Raw genomic sequence first — 21,994 nt, forward strand, 5'->3', positions numbered from 1 at the left:
GAAAATACTATTATTATGGACTGAGATTTTTTTTAAAGGTATGTGACAATATTCTTATTATTTAAGAGAAATGTTTATTTTTGTATTTTAATTATAATTCTAATTTTAAAATGTGGGTTAAGCAAGAGAAGAGATTTTTATTTAAGTATCTTCCTGACTGTGACAATGCATTTTCTTCCCCTTATCCTTTTCATGGTCATGGGGCACCTATCCCAGATACCATAGGGAGAGAGCTGGGATACAACCTGGACAGGTCATCAGTCTGATGATGTGGGTAATTAACTTTACCCACTTTTATACTACATTTAAAAAAGATTCAGTACTTTTAAGTGCTTTCTATATATATGATATAATATATAGAAAGGGGTTCACTTGCACCAAGGGGTACAGGGCAACTGGGGGTTTAGCCCACTTTTCCTTCTGGGACAAATCCAAAAAGGGGCAAAGTATCTAAGATGCAGTTTTTGCAGTGTTTGGGACATACAGTTTTAACACATCTATCAAGTGTTCTTTTCCTTTGTCCTGAGTTCTCGGTCAAATCTCACCTTGACCTCATTACAGACATTGTCCAGCAGAGTCAAGTAATTTTCATTAAGAAAAGAAACAGGAGGGGTGTTTGACTGGCTCCCGACCCGACTGTGTAATATTACATTAAGTAGTAAAAGTTGGGGAAGTATGCATGGTCTGGTGCTAATGCTTTTGGCATTAGCATTTGGTGGAAATGTGTGCAACTGGTTCCACAGTGGGCACTGGTGCACAGGAAAGCATAAAGGACTGAACATTGATTGTAAATCATTGCAGATCTGCAGTGAAAGCGTGACTGAAGCTAATCTTTCTGCTCAATTAAATTTGAACACAGAAAAGTGAAGCTGTTCAAGCAAACAGCACAAACATTTTGCCCACACATAGTCAAAGTAGTCATAATGTTGCCACACACACAGATACCCACACACAAAGTTTTCTTTGTAAATTTTTCTACTGATTTGTTGTTTTTTTTTCCAGTAATCATGACAGTCAGGAACAAATTGGCTCCAAAGCTGACTTGCAGTAACAGTAAATATCTTAAAGCATTCACTAACAACAGATATTGCTTCTTCCAGTACCACCGTAGTAAACACAGCGTCAGTGACACAAATGTAGGTTTCAAATTATCGTGTAGAATAGTTTGGGGGTTCTGGAAAGGTCTACAGATTGGTGCATAAATAAAGTTTGGGCTTGCAGACACAACCCAACGCAACTGAGTATGATTCTTAAATGTATATTTTGCTTTTGTACTTTGCAGCATGACAGAAATGGGATGCAGACTCCTGCTGTGCTCACATTTTATCTTGGAAAGTCTGCAAGTTCTTCGGCAGACAGTAAAGAATGGTGATGTCGGTCTATACAGTAATGAATAGCTAGTCACTTCCATGGAAGAAAATTAAGGGCTAACCCCGGGCTTTTCTGGGTATGTGAGCGCATATTTGCATAATAATCAGTTCTAACTTATAGCTGAGATCAGAGTGACTCGTCACTGTCTTCAGGCAGGAGGCACAATGTACACCAGGGCCTCTTCTGATATAGTTGTAACAACGGATGTGATTCACAATATCACTGTTTTTCAGCTTGTGATTAAGCCTCCCACCATTACCCAGCAGGTATGTCAGCGGATGTGTCACCCACCTGCTGGCTTTGGCCCACAGGCTAAAAAGGCTGAATTGTTCCCCAGGTGAAAACACATCTGAGGCAGACATACAGAATATTTCACCCCCATTCACCCGTGGATTTGTGCTGTGAAAGACTAATGCCCACAGTAATAAGCCTGCTCCCTGCTACAACGCAGGGTTGGCTTCTTTGTGTGTTTGAGCTCAGTCCCTTAGCTGCCATTAGGGCCCTGTCCAGCCTCATAGCAGCAAGTGTGAAAGGAGCCGAGAGACGAGCTGGACGCGCAGACTCTATTGGCTTCATTACTCCCTTTTTGCATGGGTGGACATCTTCCCATTTATTGTGAGTTTGCTGCCAATAAATTCTTCCTGTACATTCAACATTTTAATAAGGGCTCCTTCAATTATAACGATGGAAAATGAGCAGTTGGAAAGCAAGCCTGTGCCTCTTGTTTGTGCAGAGCGGATCTTATTGGAATGATGACAGAAAGAAATTGGTTAGAACTCAGTTTTGCTGGGGAAATGTCAGCTTTGCACTATGATAGTGACTTCATAAACAAACTGTCACATTTTTGGTTCTTCAGTTCATAAAGGCTTTGGGACAAAATAAGGGTTTGATAGTTAATGGTGATGACAAATGACTAATTTAGGTTACATTTTATAACACATAAATATTAGAGATGATGCTACGGTGATTAAAGTAATTTAAGCAGTTGCCCAGTCAAGTTTATTCTGCAGTGTCTCGGCTTTGCTCACCATTCGAAATTGTAAAAAGCGACAGCAACAGCTGAACCACATTGAAATAGCTCCGAACGATGGCTATTAGTGTAATCACAAAGAGCGACTGATAAATGACCTATTACCTAGTACTATTTTGCACTTCCTGAATTATTTGTAAGGTACAGTGGGAACTCTTAGTACATTACGTCTAGGAGGCAAATATTTAAATCGAGAATAGAAGTGAGTAATTTATAAGCAAATGTAATTATTCCTCAGTCGTAGCTGCCAGGGTGAATACAGATGACTTCACATGTAGAACCAAAGATGGGCCAACGATTTACTTAAGACTCAGACTGACTCATGTGATTTAATGTGTAGGGAAATGAAGCCCAATTAAATTAAAAAAAAAAAAAACATTACAAAATAGATTTACACTGACAATTGAAACAGTTATAAGAAATAGGTATCAGACCTTACAATTATGGACCAGACTCTAGAGTTTGGAAATTGCCTTTGTTAGATAATGATAGCTTACATATCTAATGATGTGTTTACTTCACAGCACTAAAGTTTCTAACATTAGTCACGTTGGTGAGAGAAATGTAGGAGAGTGATAATTTGTTTGGAAGTTAGCTTAGAGCAGAAAAGCAATTTGCTTTTTCATTTATTGAAAATTTGGGCAGCTCCTACAGGTGCCAGAACCAGGAGCTGCTGACGCTGGTAACTAAAGTAGCTGTGGGCATCAAATGAACCACACCAGCTATCAGTCACACACATCTCACAATGAACTTGTGTCACAAATAGAGCTTGAGTCATATGTACAGGAATAGAGACAATGGTTTTGTGTAGATGAAGGAGTGAAGTCTCTTGTTGTCATCTTCATAAAATATACCAGGAGTTAAAATGGGATTTGGCAGGTTGGGGAAAAGAATTACTCTTTATTTTTCTTTGTGTAAGGCTGTGATCAGCTGACCTGTGCCATTTTGCCAGTTGATTTCAACAAGATAGAAGCAGATGTTACAGCAGCTGCATGGCTAATTTTCCATTGCTAGAGATAAAGCTGCTATAAAAGATACAATTCAGTACATGTATCAAGTCAGCATTGTCGCCTTAAATAAAAATTCATGTTTTTTTCTCCTGATGTAGCCTTAATAACAGAAGATGATCGTAAACTAGCCAGTTTAGCTAGAATGAGTATACTTCAGGTTTTTTTTACAAGATGTTTCACAAAATCACGATTCGGCAAAACATCATGTGCAGACTAAATATCTGATTACAAGCTCCAAAATGAATAAGGAGATTACATGTAAGATTTTAAAGTCCAGGTTATCAATGTCACCTTTCAAAGGTATCTTGTATCGTCCTCTCCCTTTCCTTTTGTTTTTCTCCATCTCTTAGTGTGGCACATTAACATTATAACAAAATGCACGGAATCAGTTTGAATCTGGTGATATTTCATTTTGAAAAGGTGGATTTTATTCGTTAATTCTTGGTCCCTTCTGTAGCTGGCTACATGCAGCAACCTTAACTTTATATCTGGATGAACGCAATGAAGAGATAAAAAGGAAAAAGGATGTGGTGGTGAAGGTGTAAATGCGCAGTGGGATGTAAATTATCTTCTTATTACTAAAAAAGTCATTCCATACAGTCACTGGAAGCAACACCGGGCTGCAGCACATGAAAAATGAACTCATTCAGTAGTAATATGCACTAATCTACCTATCAGATTTTATTACTCAATAACTCAATAACTTTAACACCTGAATCTAACTCTGTTCATTACTTTGTGAGTAAAAGCTGACATAATATAAACTTTTTAAAGCATTATAAATAATAGAAATTATCAAGCAGGAATTTAAGAATTAAAAAAACTTTAGCCGAGCCATAAGTTTTCATATTGAGAACTGCTTGTGATGTCGCCTGAAAATAGTATTTTCTTTTACCTTGGACTACTTTTAGAGGTACGAAACTTTCACAACGGGAGAAGAAGAATGATGAATTAGATCTGGACAGGAGTGCATAAAGTGGCTTTAAAATGATTAATTCTGCAGTAGATTTTTAAAAATACATGTATTTTCTCAGTATTATGCAGTTTTAATAGTTTTAAGAAAGATCAGCATGTAAGAGTTGACCGTGTAATTCCTGACTGAAAAACTGAAAACCATTTCCTCTGAAAACAAAAGAAAACAAATCATCAGCAGAAAAAGTAACAAATCACGGGAAATTTACTGCTCTACCTTTTCAGCTTCTTTGGTTGCTCTTTCCTGAGAAAAACATACATTTCACATTGCCGGCATATTAAGGCAGTTGATATAACCAGTCTAACAGTGCAGGCTGAGTATAGGCCAAGCACCGTTTTCACACTCATGAGATTGAATTCCTGCTGTGAATAATGTGTATCATAGGGGATCGTGTTTGTCAGTATCATAAAAGTAAGCTCTTGGTGCAAGTAAACAAGCACAGGGACCAGTTATTGATCTTTGTCATTCTCTCTGTCTCCGTTCCTCTTATGACAGAATAGGAAATTCCAAATGGAAGTGCCAATCACCATCGCTGAGCCGCAACTGTGTTTTAATATTCAGGTAGCTTCTTGTGAAAAGCTAGTAGAGTCAAATGTCAGTATTTCACAGCACAGCCACAATCCCACCTGTGATAAGCATCTAAATCAAAGAACACAAACTAAAATGAAAAAGGATGTTTGTTATGTATGATTTCCACGGGCAGCTTATACCGGAACCCGGAGGAGAAGAGCTTGTGGCTGGAGAGACACAATAACCAGCGGCAGCAGGGAATCGGGTGAGACTTCAAAAAATGGTTGTTATCATATCAAACTAGTGTGACAGGAAATTCTGCCGCAGATGTTGTAGAGAAATACTGTCTGTTAGCCTCTGTATCATATTATAGTACGAGAGTATCTGTGAGCCTGTTTCAAACTGTGGTGATGCTGTGTGAAGTGTAAATAAAATACAGTGCTTAGAATAAAAAACCTAAAAAGGAAAAACTATGAAGAAAATATCAAACAATTAAAAGTTGTTTTTAAAATACGTTTTCTCTGTATTATGTATTTATTTTGTGTTTAATGCCAGGAACAAATGCCAAAAAGAAACAATGATCCAAATGATTGGAAGAGGTGAAACATACATTAAGTTTATTGGTAACATGATCTGAAGTAAAAAAGAAATAAGTGGGGAAAGAGTGAGTGTGCGAACTGCAACAAAACAGAAGATTGTAAAGAATTTGGCAATTTCATCACATATGGTACATAGTATCATTTAAAAAAAGTAAATATAAACAATCATTTGAAGCCACAAAGCTGAAAAAAAAAACTTCCAAAAACATCCGAGAACACTGTATGTGCTCAGCAAGACTGCTGCATCCTCAAAAAAGGTAAAACTTCTGCATGCAAAGAAAAATGCACATATAAGGTGCAAAAGCTTTCTCCTGTCGTAAACTCATTTAAGATGGATGGAGGTCAAGTGGAAAACTCTTGTGGGCTGACAAATCAAAAATTTAAATCCTTTCTAGAAATCTTCACAAACTGCATCCTCCCTGCTAACGAGGAGGGGAACAGTCAGACTTGGTTATTTACAAGAAAACCACAAACCACATTCTGCATCTATTGCAAACCCACGGCTCTGCACGAAAGTCCACGGTGGTTAAGTCCAGACCTGTCACCCTTTGATGGACAAAGGAAGATCGTAAAATGAAAAAAATATGACAAACAAGGCCTCAAACTTCTAGTAGCTCATTTGAACCATTAGGAAAACATTTCACTTTTAAAACTCTAGTGGCAGCCTCCTCAGTTCTCAAACACAGACTGTTGTTCGAAAAGGTGATGCAACAATGTGGTAAACACTCCCCGTGTCCCAACTTTTTGAAATGTGTTTCTGGCATCACAATAAGCAGACATTTTTACAAAAAAAAACACACAATACAGTTTCTCAGTTTTGATATTTTAAATGTTGTCTGTACTTCAAATATTCATAATATTCATAATATTTTTAAATATAGAATATAAATCATTACAGTAGGAAATCATTGTTTGTTTGTTTGTGTTTTAGTTTAGTTTAGTTTGCTTTGTTTTAAACTCAAATTCCCAAATTTGGAAATAAACCTGCATCTGCCAAATAACTGCATCCTTGAGCTCCCTCTTTTATTCTCAAGTTATTTATTTCAGTCATGTCTTATATTGAGTTACACAAACAAATAGAAAGTTCTTTTCTGTTACTTATAGACAGGAAAATGCTTAAGAGAGCTTTTGGAGCTCCATCACATCTGGGAGAACAGGTGGTGAGAAGACGCCCTGGGGAAACTCCACTGGAGCAGACCTGGCCCGTAGGCAGCCTCGGGTACCACGGCTGTCTCGCCAAAATGACAGGAATGAAGCAATTTTACTTTCCCTGTGATCATTTCATATGTGGGTTGAGTCCAATTTTTCTTTTTCTTCAGACGTGTCCTTCAATTAAAACTCTAAAAATAGATTATTAAAATGTTAGTATTGTCATTATCCATATATATCTATATCTATATAAATAAATAAATAAATAAAGGAACAAATTTAATCAGTATAGCAGCATATAGCCAGTTAACCCTCTGGGATATTGATCTGGTCAGTTAAGTATCAGAGGGGGTTGCTAATCAGTTTCAGGTGCTTTCATGTTAATTAAATTAACCACAGGTGCACAACAATGAGACAACCCTCAAACAGGAATGGTTTTACAGCTGGAACCCACTGACATTTTTTTTTTACCAGTTTTCACTCGTTTTGCATTTGGTCATGTATAGGAATTTCTTTTACTTATGTATTAATCACATTATTTTATTGTATAATGCCTTGGTGCCACTGGATTTTAACATGTCTTACACTCATACAGTAAGACAAATGGTGAGGGTCTAGTTAGGAAGTTGGGGGAAGCAGACAATTCCACAGGAAGAATCTTTTGTCTCTTTGAGGACTCTCAAATTACGTTCTTTTCATTCTAATTCCATTGTTTTCATTCAAATCCTGTTGTTTTCATTCAAATTATGTTGCTTTTATTCAAATTCTGTTCATTTCATTCAAATTCCATTGTTTTCATTCAAAATTTGTTGTTTACTTTCAAAATCTGTTGTTTTCATTCTAATTCCGTTGCTTTCATTCAAATACTGTTGTTTTCATTCAAATTCTCTTCTTTTCAGTCTAATTCTACTCTTTTTATTCAAATTCTTTTGTTTTCATTCAAAATCTGTTCTTTTCATCCACATTCCGTTGTTTTCATTCAAATTTGATTCTTCTCATTCTAATTCCGTTGTTTTCATTCAAATTCCCGTGCTTTCATTCTAATGCTTTTGTTTTCGTTGAAATTCCGTTGTTTTCATTGAAATTCTCTTCTTTTCATTCAAATTGCGTTCTTTTCATTCTAATTCTTTTGTTTTCATTCAAAATCTGTTCTTTTCATCCACATTCCGTTGTTTTCATTCAAATTTGATTCTTCTCGTTCTAATTCCGTTGTTTTCATTCAAATTCTGTTCTTTTCATTCTAATTCTGTTCTTTTCATTCTAATTCCGTTGTTTTCATTCAAATTCTCTTCTTTTCATTCAAATTCCGTTGTTTTCATTCAAATTCGATTCTTCTCATTCTAATTCTGTTCTTTTCATTTTAAAGAATGTTAGCTACCGCTCACCGCTCGTCTGCAGGCTTTATTTAATGGAAAACTTCCACAACATTCAGGGTCTGTGATAACACCGGTAGCAGGAGGCAATACCCGGACCCTACAGAGGTTGTACAGCTAGTCTTCTAGTGGGCCTTGTGCTCACTGCACCATGGAGCACAGATGGCCACGGAATACCAGAATTGGCAGGTCCAGTGGAAAAGTGTGCTTTTCATAGATGCAATCAGGTTCATCTTGAGCCTTGTGAAAGACATGAGAGGGTGTGGGGAAGAAGCTTATACTACTTGTAACATCATTTATTATGTGTTGGACACTCAGGGACGAACATTATGCCCAAACTGATCCCACAAATGTTCACCGGGGGTTGAGGTCAGGACTGAAGGCCATTCCATCCTCTCCTGTCCTCCTCTCTAAATTTTGGAGATGATCTCCGATAGACCCTGCTCTGTGGGAGCGAGTGTTGTCATTTTGGAGGATAGAGATCGCTCCCAGACTGTGGGGATATGGGATTAGGTGCTAAGTGCTGATAGGGTGAGGAAATGATCTTTTTACAGTGTCATCTTGTATGGAACTTGGCCTTCAATTTGGACACGATACTAGGGCTCAGTCCAAATAATGCTGGGGTTACAGCTTTAGGCACTTTGTTACTAGCAACCTCTACTAAAACATATAATTTTCTTCCATTTCTTTATTCAAATCTACAAAAAAGGATAAAGATAACATATTTTGACAGACATAGAGTACTTTTGCACCAACAAAGAGATTCCCAAAGAGCTATTAGCTGAAAACTAATATAACTCAGCATGCTGTGCAGTGTGTCGTTAGAAAAAATTTCTGGACAAGCGGCGAACAAAGGAAAAGAAGGACAGGCCTAAAAAACTATCCTCAGCAAATGAACAGTCCACTGCAAGACCAAACTTATTTAGGCTAGTTTGGTGCGTCACATCTAATTTGTTTCAAAAAAAATTTATTTATTTTTTTTCACAAATGATTTTTTTTTTTTTAGACACAAAAATCACTTGTGTCTAAAAATTACTTTTTATGCAAAGTAATGTTTAGGGTACAAACTGATTTATTTTATCACAGTATGAACAAATAAAAAGCGATGGCTTCTTCTACTGTGAATAGAAGCGATGGCTTCTATTCACAGTAACCCAAAGTGAATATTGAATTCACTTTGGGTTACTGTATAAAAGTTGGAATCAAAGTTACTTTAAAGTTTTGGTATTGTTACAGTCAAGTGCCATTTCTCAGAACATTTCTCTTTCAATATAAAAATAAAAATATTTTAGTAAAGATGCTCTCTAATTTAACTTGTAAGAAAGTGTTAGTTTATCAGAAAAAGTTAATTATTTGAATAACAGAGAAAATGCCACCTGCTTCTATAGCATTACTTAAGGCTGCACGTACCAGTACTTACTGCCACTTCTTTTACGCATGGTTACATTTGAGTCAACGAACTTAAAAATTACAACTCCAGCACATCTTAGCTTTGTGAGGGCTCATGTTTCACTGACAGTTCCTTCAGCTACTTTACACCAAGATAAAGCCAAGAACAGGTTGTATTCCAGCACTTTTCACTGCTCTGACTGCAGCCTTGACAGTAATTGTGTAGTCTGTTGAAAAGGGTGTAAAACTGGGTTCCCACTTCGGCATGGAAGTAATTTTATCCCTGCAAAGATAAAATGATAAAACTTCTGGGCAACTGCTATTTTTTGTCTTGAAACTGGCCAGCCTGGAAGAGAATAAATTACACCTCGTGTGCATCCTGCATCAGACCTCAAACTCCATTCAGCACTTAAGAATATCTGCAGCTCCACCTCTCACTGATTTATGGAGTATCATGTACACACAGAAAACAAAAATGCTGCTTCTCTTGTAAACTGAATTTCATGTTTGGGTTTTGTAAAATACAGTGTTTATAGTTTTGTTGTAGTATTGCTACAAAACTGAAAGAAAATTACAACGTAGGTAGACTATTTCTCTGAACTGAATAGTAATTTTGTGTACCAGGAGCTCAATGGTCGCAATCAAAGACTGTTGCTCTCCCTTTACGGTAATCATATTTCTCTGGGAGCATTCAGTCTGTTGTGAACTGTTTCACAATGCCTTATTGCAGTTTCCAGTGACCCATTTTGGTGGTGTGCCACTTGCTTGAGTCCCACCAGCAGACTGAAGTTTTCCATCAAACATTAGGTGTCAGTATCTGGACTACGACCCCTCTTGGAAGTAGATAATGCAGTTCAGTGTTTAGAGTGTAGCTAGAGTTGAGCATATTATATGATGGCCAAAATCATCCATTGATCCATCCATTGATCCATCCATTGATCCAATTCAATTCAATTCAATTCAATTTTATTTATATAGTGCCAAATCACAACAAAAGTCGCCTCAAGGCGCTTCATAGGTACAGAGAAAAACCCAACAATCATATGACCCCCTATGAGCAAGCACTTTTGGCGACAGTGGGAAGGAAAAACTCCCTTTTAACAGGAAGAAACCTCCGGCAGAACCAGGCTCAGGGAGGGGCGCCCATCTGCTGTGACCGGTTGGGGTGAGAGAAGGAAAACAGGATATAAGACATGCTGTGGAAGAGAGACAGAGGTTAATAACATCCATCCATCCTTCCATCCTCTGCCGTTTATCTGCAAAGATGCCAAAACCTCAGCTGCTTCATTGCCCGAGGAAGTCAACAGAACCACATCATCTACCAAAAAACAATGAAATTCTGCACCCCTTGGCTGTGCCTAGTAATCAAATAACTGTGACAAAGGGCCACCCTGGTGGGGTCCCGCACCAGGCTCTGGCAACCGTTGTACACCTTAGACCAGGGGTGTCGAACTCCAGGCCTTGAGGGCCGGTGTCCTGCAGGTTTTAGATATCACCCTGTTTCAACTCACCTAAATCAAATGATTAGTTCATTACCAGGCTTCTGGAGAACTTCAACACATGTTGAGGAGGTCATTTAGCCATCTAAATCAGCTGTGTTGGATCAAGGACACATCTAAAACCTGCAGGACACCGGCCCTCGAGGCCTGGAGTTCAACACCTGTTATAGACTGTTATAGAGGGAATGATGAGAAGCGTGATCCCTTTAAAATTGGAACAAACCTTCAGGTCCCCCTTCCTGAAAAGGGGTACCACCACCCGAGTCTGCCAATCCAGGGGCACTGTCCCTGTCTTTCACAAAATCTTGTAGAGGCATGTCAACTACAACAACCACAACATCCGGGGAAACTCAGGGTGAATCTTGCCACTCAGGTTCTGATTAATTTGATATCCTAATCTTGATGACCTCCACCAGTGATGGGCAAATCACCCCTTTGTGTCTGGACTTTGTGTGAGTGAGATTTAGGAGCTCATTAAAGTATTCCTTTCACAACTAGTTGAAGACAACAGAGTCCCTCAGACCTCACTATATACAGTGTGGGAAGGACACTGCTTCCCCCTCCTGAGTTGTGTGATGGTTTGCCAACTAAAAAGGTTGCTTCATGACTTCACTTATCTCCTCCACTTAGGATTTTTCCTTGGCTACTGCAAGAGCAGTGCCTGCCTGCTGGTACCTCTTTGCCACATCTGGAGTCTTGCAAACTAACCATGCTCAATAGAACTCCTACAGATTGATGGCTCCCTTCACCTCCGGTGTTCACTATCTGGTTGGGGGATTACCACCACAACCCACATCAACCACCATGTTTCCAGCGCTTTATACAGCCACCTCAGCAATGGAGGCAAAGAACATGGTCAACTTGGACTTCCCCATTATGGTTTCTGCAAGAAATTCCCAGGACCTACTCACTGTCCATTTGGGATCACCAAGCCTATCCAGCATTCTCCCCCACCACCTAATCTAACTTACTAGAAGGTGGTGATCAGCTAATATCTCTGCTTCCCTCTTCACTTGAGTGTCCAGAACATACCACTACAGATCTGAGGATACTATTAGGAAATCAATCATTGACCTTTGGCCTATGGTGCCCCATGCAGAAATCTTTCTAACCCAACAAAGTGTTAGTGATGCACACACTGTGGATAACACAGAAGTCAGACAACAAAACACCATTCAGGTTCAAGCTGGGCAGACCATTCCTCCCAAGGGCCAAGCAGCTCCTGTAGGTAGTCTTATATTATATTATATATTATATCTTATATTAAACAGGTCTGTACAAATACAAGACTTCCAGACAATTAAAATCATTTTGAATCTATGCTAAACTGCAGTTGAATAACATTAAACTGGAATTGAATTCTGTTTGTAGTAGGCTGTGGATCATTTATGTGCATACTATACATATTAAATCTTCTGAAAAGGATAGATAACAGTTTCCCAAAAATACACAGATGATTAGCTTACAGAGCAGATGATAAAACAGTTCCATAAAAACGAGTCTCCTTTGCTGACCTAATTTTGTATTGATTTTTATCTCCATTAAAACAAAAGTGGGAAAACAAACATTGTGCGCAGATTAGAAGGGTGGCTGCATCTAGAGCTCCCAGACTGGCACAGTGCTTATCATGTGAACACACGGTCGGAGAGGAGATGTGCACTTAACATCAAAGCTGATCAGATATTATAACTTCATGTCAGGCATTTTGCTGCTATTGTACTTAGAATTATTATACCTTCTGTGCCTTTGAAGGTTGCCTGTAGTATTTGGTCTTTTACACAATATGTTCTGTCTCTCACATGCTGTAAAGTGAAGTAAACCTCAGTGTGAAATATTAACCTTTTTTCGCTCTTGTGTTTTTCTAGCTTGGGGTACATTTTGCATTAGAGACAAATACAATGAAATCCATCATCTGTTCACAATAAAAGCCCTCTTCTCAAAACATTCATCTCAAAATAAGTAAGAAAATGGATTGTCACGTGAATTATAGACTTTAGGTGCAATAAAATTTCAACATAATTTCCTTTTACACCCACCTTGTCATAATCAACTACAAGACATCAAGTTCTGGTGTCGGAAACGATGATTATAATCTCAAAATAGTCATCTTTCTTTGTCATCAGGACAATACAATGTGTTTCCAGCAGCGTAAAGAGAATGTTATTCGAGGTTAGGATTAGAGACACGCGATTAAGCTTGTCATGCTACATGCTGCTGGGATCGTGTATATGATCATTTTTGCTCCTGCTGATGCTTTCATTTTGCAGTGGCACTACCATTACCGGCATAATTGCATCTCCAAACCGCCCAGAGATGCGTCCTTGTTGCAAAATCCATTAGCACACCACAACACTCTGCCCCTGGGACGAGGGCTGGGGTTTCCAGCAAGGCCTGATATCACTCCGTGAGAGTGAATAAAACATGGACACTTTCCTCCTCTTAGCCTGCTCATCATTGATTGTCTTGGCGAGACGATGAAAAGAATGGAAGAGTAAACTGAAAATCGTCAACACCTTGTGTGTCTTTGAATGCAAAAACTTTTGCAAACACATTAAGCAACTCCATTAGTGTACAGTTTTTGACATATATTTGCCAAAGAAGTTACTGGAAAGAGTTTGATATAAGAGCAACAACCTCGCGATGCTCCTTATTTATGAAAAAATAATGTTTCCATTCTTTACTGGATATTTTTTCTTTCAATTATGTGAAAATCAAACAACCTATTTCAATGCAACGCGAAGAGCATTTCTCAATTTTCTTATGTGGGTCCCTGGAGAAAGCCACTGCCTGCTTTCTTGCCTCAAGTATTTTCCTAGCTTCATCCCACACTGCCCTATATTGTGTGTTATGTAATACTTACACACCACCTGAGGGTATCGGTTCTTCCAGTGGCAGGGGAAATCTCATAAACAACCACTCTCATTTTTGTTTTGAATTAGGCTTGATATTAACTTCTTTACACATGGTCTCAAACTTGAGACATATGAGTCAAAACTTTATAAAATGAGAAATGAGCTCTGGAATATTGCAAGTGCATAATATATGAATCTCCAATAAGACAATGTATAATTCACAAAGCACGTCATAAACCTTGCAGGAAATTAAAGTGGCCCTTTCTTGCAATTACTGCACACTGAGGCAATTAAAGAGTTTAAAGTCCTCTGTGTAGGCTCAGTCATTACAAAAGTTTACACTGAATTTAACATCTCAAAGAAAACCAGCAGCAGACTGTAAGCAAGCTAGGCCAGCTTCAAAACACTCCGAAGAATTTTGCAAGGAGCATTCACTGCATAAAAAGTGGGCTTTCTGTTAGTAAGATGCACTGCCGTGGGAGTGCTGGTTCACAACTGTTAACTAGAATTTATAATGTAAATGGAATATGTGGCAACTGAAAAGCTTGGGGATTAACTTCCCCGCCTGTAAGCCTTGAGCTGATATTCACATGTAAATGAAAATGCTGTGAGCTATACACTTCGAGATAGTAGGGGGCGCCACTGCTCTAAGTTTCTTAAAGAGGACGCTTAGACGTGAAGCAAATGTATGTTTCTTGTAACACTTATGCTTATTGTGCTTATTGTACACATAATATTCAACATGAATGTTAATATTATTATTATTAGTAGTAGTATTATTGTTAAGATCTCATTTCATCCTGCATGCTTGGCTGGTTCTATGTGATTTACTTGAGAAACAATGCTAATTAATATTTATATTTTCAGCCATGTTGAGCTCTAGAGCTCTCTCTGCTGCTGTCTATAGGTCACTCTTATTTTACTTTTGGCTTTTAGGACTCTCCTTATCTCTTTCTTCACTGTCTTTACTTCCTTAGACAGTTGGACTCATCTTCTTTTTTCTTTTCCAGCATCAACCATTTTCAGCTACCTTTGAAAACAACCAATACCTCCTGGATAAAACAAAAATGGTCTGCTCTTCCTGTTCTTCCTGCTACCCAGGCTTCATTTTCCTCAGAGAGTTTGTAGCACGAGGAAGGCAGAGGAGTTGCATGGTGAAAGAAGACCTTGTAGGCAACCAATCTAAAGTTCAATCATGAAAGTTTTTGTTTGCCCATTCAAGGTGTAAAAAAAATAAATAGATCCATAAACACAGACAACCACCCATACTCACACTCATACCTACAGTCATTTTACTTAACTAAGCCCCATGCATGTCTCTGGACTGTGGGAAGATGCTGGAGTACCCGCAGAGATTATGCACTCTGCACAGGAAGGTCCCAGACTGGATTTGAACCCACTGTGAGGCAACAGTGCTAACCACCAGGCCACCCTATGCACTACTGATATGATCACATACTGTGTGATAATTGCTGCATGAGTGACCAGGGGAGGAGTAGAGTTTAGATGTGTAAACTACAGGGAAAATAGATAGCACTAGAACATAAGATGAGCACAGGAGCAGAGTTGTAATATTGCGTTAAACGTTCAGCTTGATTTCAAAGAAATATGAAGAAGAATGCAAAGGTGAATAATAGCATAATACAACATGTTGCATGTTGGAATTTAAAGTTTGAACATGTGAACCCGACTGTGACAGTGTGATTTTGCATCTGTGATGATTCAAGTATCAGCAATTAGGCTACTATTATGCACCTATCTTCACCACTCGTCTGGCAAATGTAATTAACTTAGTTTCCTCTTGCCCACTTACACTTGCTGCATCAAGGAAAAAATGCTCCTTGTTGGGATTTTGCTGTTTGCAACATGACACATCATTTACAGCTACAACTGTGCACAATGAATTTAGAGTGTCGCGAAGCAACATGCATCAATATACTGAAATGCATTTACAATTCTTAGCTCCCTGTGGTCCACCACACTCTCACATCCATACAGAATTTGACATACAAGCAATTTACTCTTGGTGCTGTAATTTGTCTCTTTTTAAATGAGGGTTTGGTGGATGACAAAAAGAGCTTAAGGGGGCAGAGTTTGAAATTTTCTATGGGCAGTTCCATTCACACAGATGACTGCTAAATATTAAAAAAAAAACACACAGTTTTCACTAAAAGCCTTTCAATATTACCTAAAAATGTCTTGCATGTTGTTACATTTCACTACAGAGATGACACAGTGACAATGGCACAGCGAGACAATGCAATTAGCTGAACTTGTTACAGGATTTGCTAATGACAGCAAAAGCCCAGCTCTTCCTAGAATAAATAAACAATTTTAAGAGTGTCCATATGGCCTCTTGGCTGCTAAGTTACCGAACAGACACACACTCAGACGTGCACACACGCTGTAGCACTGGTAGCTCCGTCTGCCTTGCTGGGAGCACTCACCACTCCAGTAACAGCTGTTCAATGGCGTCCCTTGTGGCTCTCTGCCAAACAAAATGTGCGTGACAAGCCACAACCGCACAATGCTACCTTGCACAGTGAGGCGTGTTTGGCACAAATGAGTAAATAAAATGAAATGAAGAAGTGTATTCAACACTTAATTTGCCTCCCAAGAGCATGGCAACTACCGGCTCTTAAAACATTAAGTGAAAACATGTTGAAAGACAAAAGGAACAAGAAAAAGAAGATTGAAAGCAGCTTTTGGTTGAAAAGATGGAAGTCCTACTGTAAACAGGGTTAAAAAACCCCAAAGGATTAGAAGAAAATGAGTTGCTTGCATGACGGCATAAATCAGTGGGAGGCATTCTAATGGAAAGTTGGGCCCTCTACTGAGAGCCTTATCAATCACAGAGATAGAGCTGCCACCGTATTGACTATGCACCAAACAAACAATATCTAGGATGAGTTCTAAGTGCTATTCCCAAAACAGACCACACTGTAGATCATTCCTCTGTCAACGTCTCTTGGGAGCATGTTGAATTACTGAGAAAGTGTATGTGTGTGAGTGCAGAGCATGGTTACTTTGAAAGGAACCAAGATCATCGTTCCTTTGCTGCAAACATCACCACAGGCTGCATTTATTGTAAAATATCAGACTGCAACAATCTCTTAAGAGAGGCCAGTTTTACAAAACTATGCAAACTGTGTGGGAGTCTGATGCTAATGACATTTGTATAATGCAAAAGTGTTCCTATTATGACTACTGGCTCAGGCTCAGACCTTAGCAAAATGTATGAAATGAATGTGACTGTGTTGTGTTAGTGAGTCATACATTTGGCTCCCTAGTATTTCTATGATATATATTCCTGTGACTGATTTATATAACCCAATTCATTAAGTTGTAATGCCTCTCCATGCAAATACTGTTTATTTATAATTTGAAAAGAGGTGAAAGATAGGAAAGGAAACAGGTTTATAAAAATGACATTTTTACATTTAAATTTCTCATCCACTAAGACTTTTCTATTTAGTCTGCTTTATCGTTCTTCCATACTGAGTGTCAAGGTTTCGAGTGCGGGACTCACCCTGGGTAAAAGTCAAAAGGAGGTTTATTTACAATGGTGACACGGGGTGGAATATACTGTATACAGTGCAGGGAGAGAAACAGGGGTCCAGGGCAGCCATAGAAAGATCCGTGTAGGGAAGGTCCAAACTCCTCTTCTCACAGCCAGTGACTCACAACAACTCACAACTTTTGCAGGTTACAGGGAGGAGGTTGAGATTTGATAGGGTGTTCTTGTCCAGTATTTTCATGTGTGTGCGGGTGCACGGGTATGTTGGTATGGGTCTATATTCGGGGTGCAACAATACTCGTATCGATATTGAACCTGTCGAGTGCAGCCTAGGCAGTTAGCTTGTTAACGTGTTGACGCCATCCAGCCCCACGCACGGGGCGATCCGCGGTAACTTGCTAACGGAGATTTGCCACGTGTTATGGCGTTAATGTCATTTTAACGAGATTAACGCTGACAGCACTAGTGGGAACACAACAATAATGACTGCACATTTACGCCGACATCATCCTAGTGCAAAGACAAGTGGAAGCAGACAAAAACAACAAGCACGCATGCTACAAACTTTACCCGAGTCATTTAGACAGCCGTTAGCACATGATTCTCCTTATGGGGACCTGATATGTTTAATATGCTGCTGAGAGTATACCCCAGAAGAAGCGTATAGTATAGCTTTTATTTTGGAAAGAGCCATTTCTCTGTAATAAACTCTCTTTTCCAAAGATGAGTGATTTCTCGATCAGATAGATTTATTTTTTTTATTATTTTGTTGTTTCAGCAACATTAAATTTAAAAACTGTACTTTTGAGTTAAAATATATATTTATAATTTTAATAAATGACAAATTAAAAAGGCATGAACATTTTTCGTATCGAAAAAAACCCCTAGTATATATATATCTGTAGGTTGTGTATCCTTTGAGGTGTTACTGGGGTTATTGAAAATGTGTATATGTGTGTATACGTATGTATGTATATATATATTTGTGTGCTCAACACAGACAGCATCGTCAGAAGAAAAGTTGATAAAATAAATAAAAAAATTTGTATTGTTCGATACATATGCATACCGAACCAAAAGCACTGTATCAAACGGTTCAATATCGATATGAGTATTGTTGCACCCCTAATATATATCTATATATATATATATCTATATATATATAGATGTATATAGATATATGTAAAAATAAATAAATAAAAATACACGTAACATATAATGTAATTGCAAGGAGGTATTTCTGTAGTCTATTGATTACTAGATAGTGGAAAAGGGGTGGGATTAAATAAGTTCATGCTTCTTCCTGCTCCTTTTTGAACATGAAAGTTATTTGTAGTTGTGGTTGCTTGTTTTCCTTTTGTTTTGCTTTGTTTATTTGTCTCTTTTTAATTCTATGTTGTTGTACCTTTTCAACATGTTCAAAATAAAGATTCAATCAATCAAACAATCCACAATCCAATTCTGTCCAAGCTCACTTATGCTCATCCACTCGGGGTCCATGTGGAAGGGAAACGTGACCAGATTTTCTATATAACTTCTATATGCATCTTTGTACTGCTCTGTTTGTGTTTGATCCTTGCTATCTAGTTTGAAGTTAGTTCTTAGTTTATATATTCTAGTCTGAGTTTCTGTTAAGATTTTCAGTTTTAGATTCCTGTTTTGTTTTCTTTATAATCAACTGTTTTTGATTCCTTGTAACATCACAGAGTCCAAGCTCTGTTTACTGCATGCCTGTTCTAGATTAGTTTTATTTTTCTGTGTTTTGCTGGTATTTTTCTTCATTTCTAGTACCGGTAGTAGTAATAGCCTCCCCAGTGTTTCTCTTCATGTCTCCCTTTGTCTCATACTGTGAGACAGAGGGAGGCAGTGGTGCCTTTCATTTCCTTCTCTTTTTAGTGATGAAGCTTATGCGTGCGTTCAATAAGGAAGATCTGTAATCACTCAGCTGTCTGCTTTCCCAGGTGTTTGGCTGCTAGTCTATCCATTATGTTACTTCCACTTTCTCACGCTGTAAAACTCAATGTTAGCATCATAGCTGTAGTCCAATCATCTTTCTGCGTGCCCTCTTCAAACCAATAAGATACCCCCCTCAGTCTTGCGTGATATTACACCTCATCCTTGTTGAGTTTGTGAATGCGTCCTCACGCTACCCCCTCTTTTGGTTATATTATCTGACTCCTTGAGGCAACACTGTGATCTCTAGTTAGAGCAGAGAGCAGGTAGCAGGTAGAAGAGAGCCTGGAGAGGCGGTCCATTTAAACTTGGACTGAAATGTTGGAGCCCAAAGGAAACACAGGCGCGAGCAGTAACACAGAGAGTGACTAAACTGTGAGAAGCATGGGAAGCATGATGTGGACTAAAAAGCAGGTCATCCAGAAAGATGACCTGCTTTTGGAGATGAAGCCATTTGCCCCACAAAGCACAACACTGCTTAAATTAGTGATTACAGTCCAGTGGAAGATGAAGAATTGTGATCAAATTCTGGTTAATTATCCTAAAAATAGCTCATTTCAACTTACCTATATGCAGTTATATAACAGGACTTGTTTGGGGCTTGTGTTCTCCATCTTCGTGCATTGTAATTTCTCTGTTTTCATGAAGTACAATGCAAACATAGCATGATATGTGTCAACTTATCATGCTATGTTTTCCTATCAGAATTAAGAGTTTTAATTCCTATCAGAATTAAAACTCTTTTCCCAACAGGGTCAAATGATAAGGTAATAATGCAGGATGGTACACCACCCTCAGACACCATGACATTGTTCTCCTTCAGAGCTGTCTGATATCCAACTTGTGATCCTGTAGCTGAATTGTTGTGTTTTACATTTTTCGTGTACCCATTTCCTCTCAGCCTCCATTGTCAACTTTTGCCACAGTTAGCAGTTTCTTGTATTTCCCAGAATTGCTTTTAACAGCTTTCAACAAAAGGGTTCCCTGTGCTGTAAACATGTAGGTGGAGAGAGTGATAGCAGTACTGCAGCAAGTCGGAGAAAAACAGAGAGAGAGAGAGACGCAAAAAGAGAACAATGGCATGGAATTGTACTGCTGTTCACCCTCTAAAATAAAACCTTTCCTGCTGGGCTCAGGCTAGTAGGGTCAAAGGAAACCCAGACCTGACATCCAAACAGACAAAGCCTCTGTCTCCATATGCTTTTGTCCATTAATTGTATTCTCTGATGATGGGATCACCTTTGTTACAAGGTCCACATCCTTAAAGAAATTATCATCTTTATGGCTCAGGTTAAATTGGATCAAACCATTTGACTTTTGACAGTGGCAAAAACAATTAGATGTGCTTTTCTTTTAGCCCTAAGATCAGACAATTTACCCAAAATACAGAAAGTGAAAAAAAAAATCCCAGATTTTGCTCCTAATGGTGATTCATTACAGCTGTTTCAATTTTGATCCATATTGTATCTATTAAAATGGATTTTACATCCACCAGTGGGGGTCAGAATGGTCGTAGGCAATCTTAAAACTGTGTATTTTGTAGCTGAGCAGCAGTGACAGAGTTCAAAGGAGATTTTGACACTTGTATGAGATCTGCCTGGGTTCCCACCACATATGGCCATGTTCCCAGTGAGACAGACGTGTTGGTCTTTGAAGTGTCATGGGTAAATCTCCAAAAGACAGAGTAAAACAGTGTGTGGTTCTAATTGCAGTAATCATTGTCTCTAGAGATGCATTTAAACTACATGGATAAAGGTAACTGTGCCTTTCACCTCGCTCTAGGTTTGCTACACCACCATCTGTGCTACGATGTTTAGCTGAAGAGCCATCAGGGAAATTCTGATGACCCTCAGCTCTTTACTTTGGACCATGTCCCGGTGGAGCGGCAGTGAGAGTGGATGTGTTCCTGCTACCCTGTGCATCTGACCTCCTGTTATCACTTGTTGAGTCTTGCTTTAACTAATTTATTTATTATTAATTTATGTTAGGTTTTAATACATAAAAGCAAATGTTTTTTCTTGTTGATTCTTGAGATTAAAACAGAAAGTGTTTAATCAAGTGTTAAAAATGCTTTAACTGCTTTGCTGACAGCGTGATAACATGTAAAATATCATGGAAACACAAAAGACCTGCGAGTAAAAATGTAATTGTTTCAGTGATGGATGCCAGCGAGAGCCCTATACCCAGCTGCAGCCAATCAGTGCATCTCACACACTTTGCTGGATACTGTCAGCGGGTCATGAGGTTAATGATTTTGTGCTTTGTCAAATCAGATTTATTATCGGAGCATGGATTAATTTGTCAGTATTGTGCGGTCCATTAAGACACCACCAAGCAAAGCCTTAATTAGAGAAACGTAATTGCAGTGATTACCACCCTCCTCTTGAGGCGTTGCAAATGGGTGGAGGAAAAGAAATCGCCACCAACTTTTGGGAGTGACACAAATTAAGCATGGCGCTCGGAGAAGTCGTACACTGCGACTGCATGTTGAGCCTTGCACTCTTCGTGCTTCCTCCAAGATGTGATTTCCTTAATCTCTTTGGACAGCCTGAACAAAATTACTGAGTGATTGCTCAAGTGTTGTTCACAAAGATAATGTTCTGTGTGGGAAAATCACAACAAATTAAATTATTCCTACTGAGGGAGTATTGTTTTAGAGGGCTGGAAGCGCACGAAGTCGCAATCTCATGGAAGAGACACAAAAACAACCCCAAAACAAAGTTAGCTCTGTAGGCAGCACAAGTGCTTGTTTGTCTGTGACACTGATAT

This window comes from Simochromis diagramma, unplaced genomic scaffold, assembly GCF_900408965.1.
Source record: "Simochromis diagramma unplaced genomic scaffold, fSimDia1.1 OVJJ01000387.1, whole genome shotgun sequence".
In the NCBI taxonomy this organism is placed as follows: domain Eukaryota; kingdom Metazoa; phylum Chordata; class Actinopteri; order Cichliformes; family Cichlidae; genus Simochromis; species Simochromis diagramma.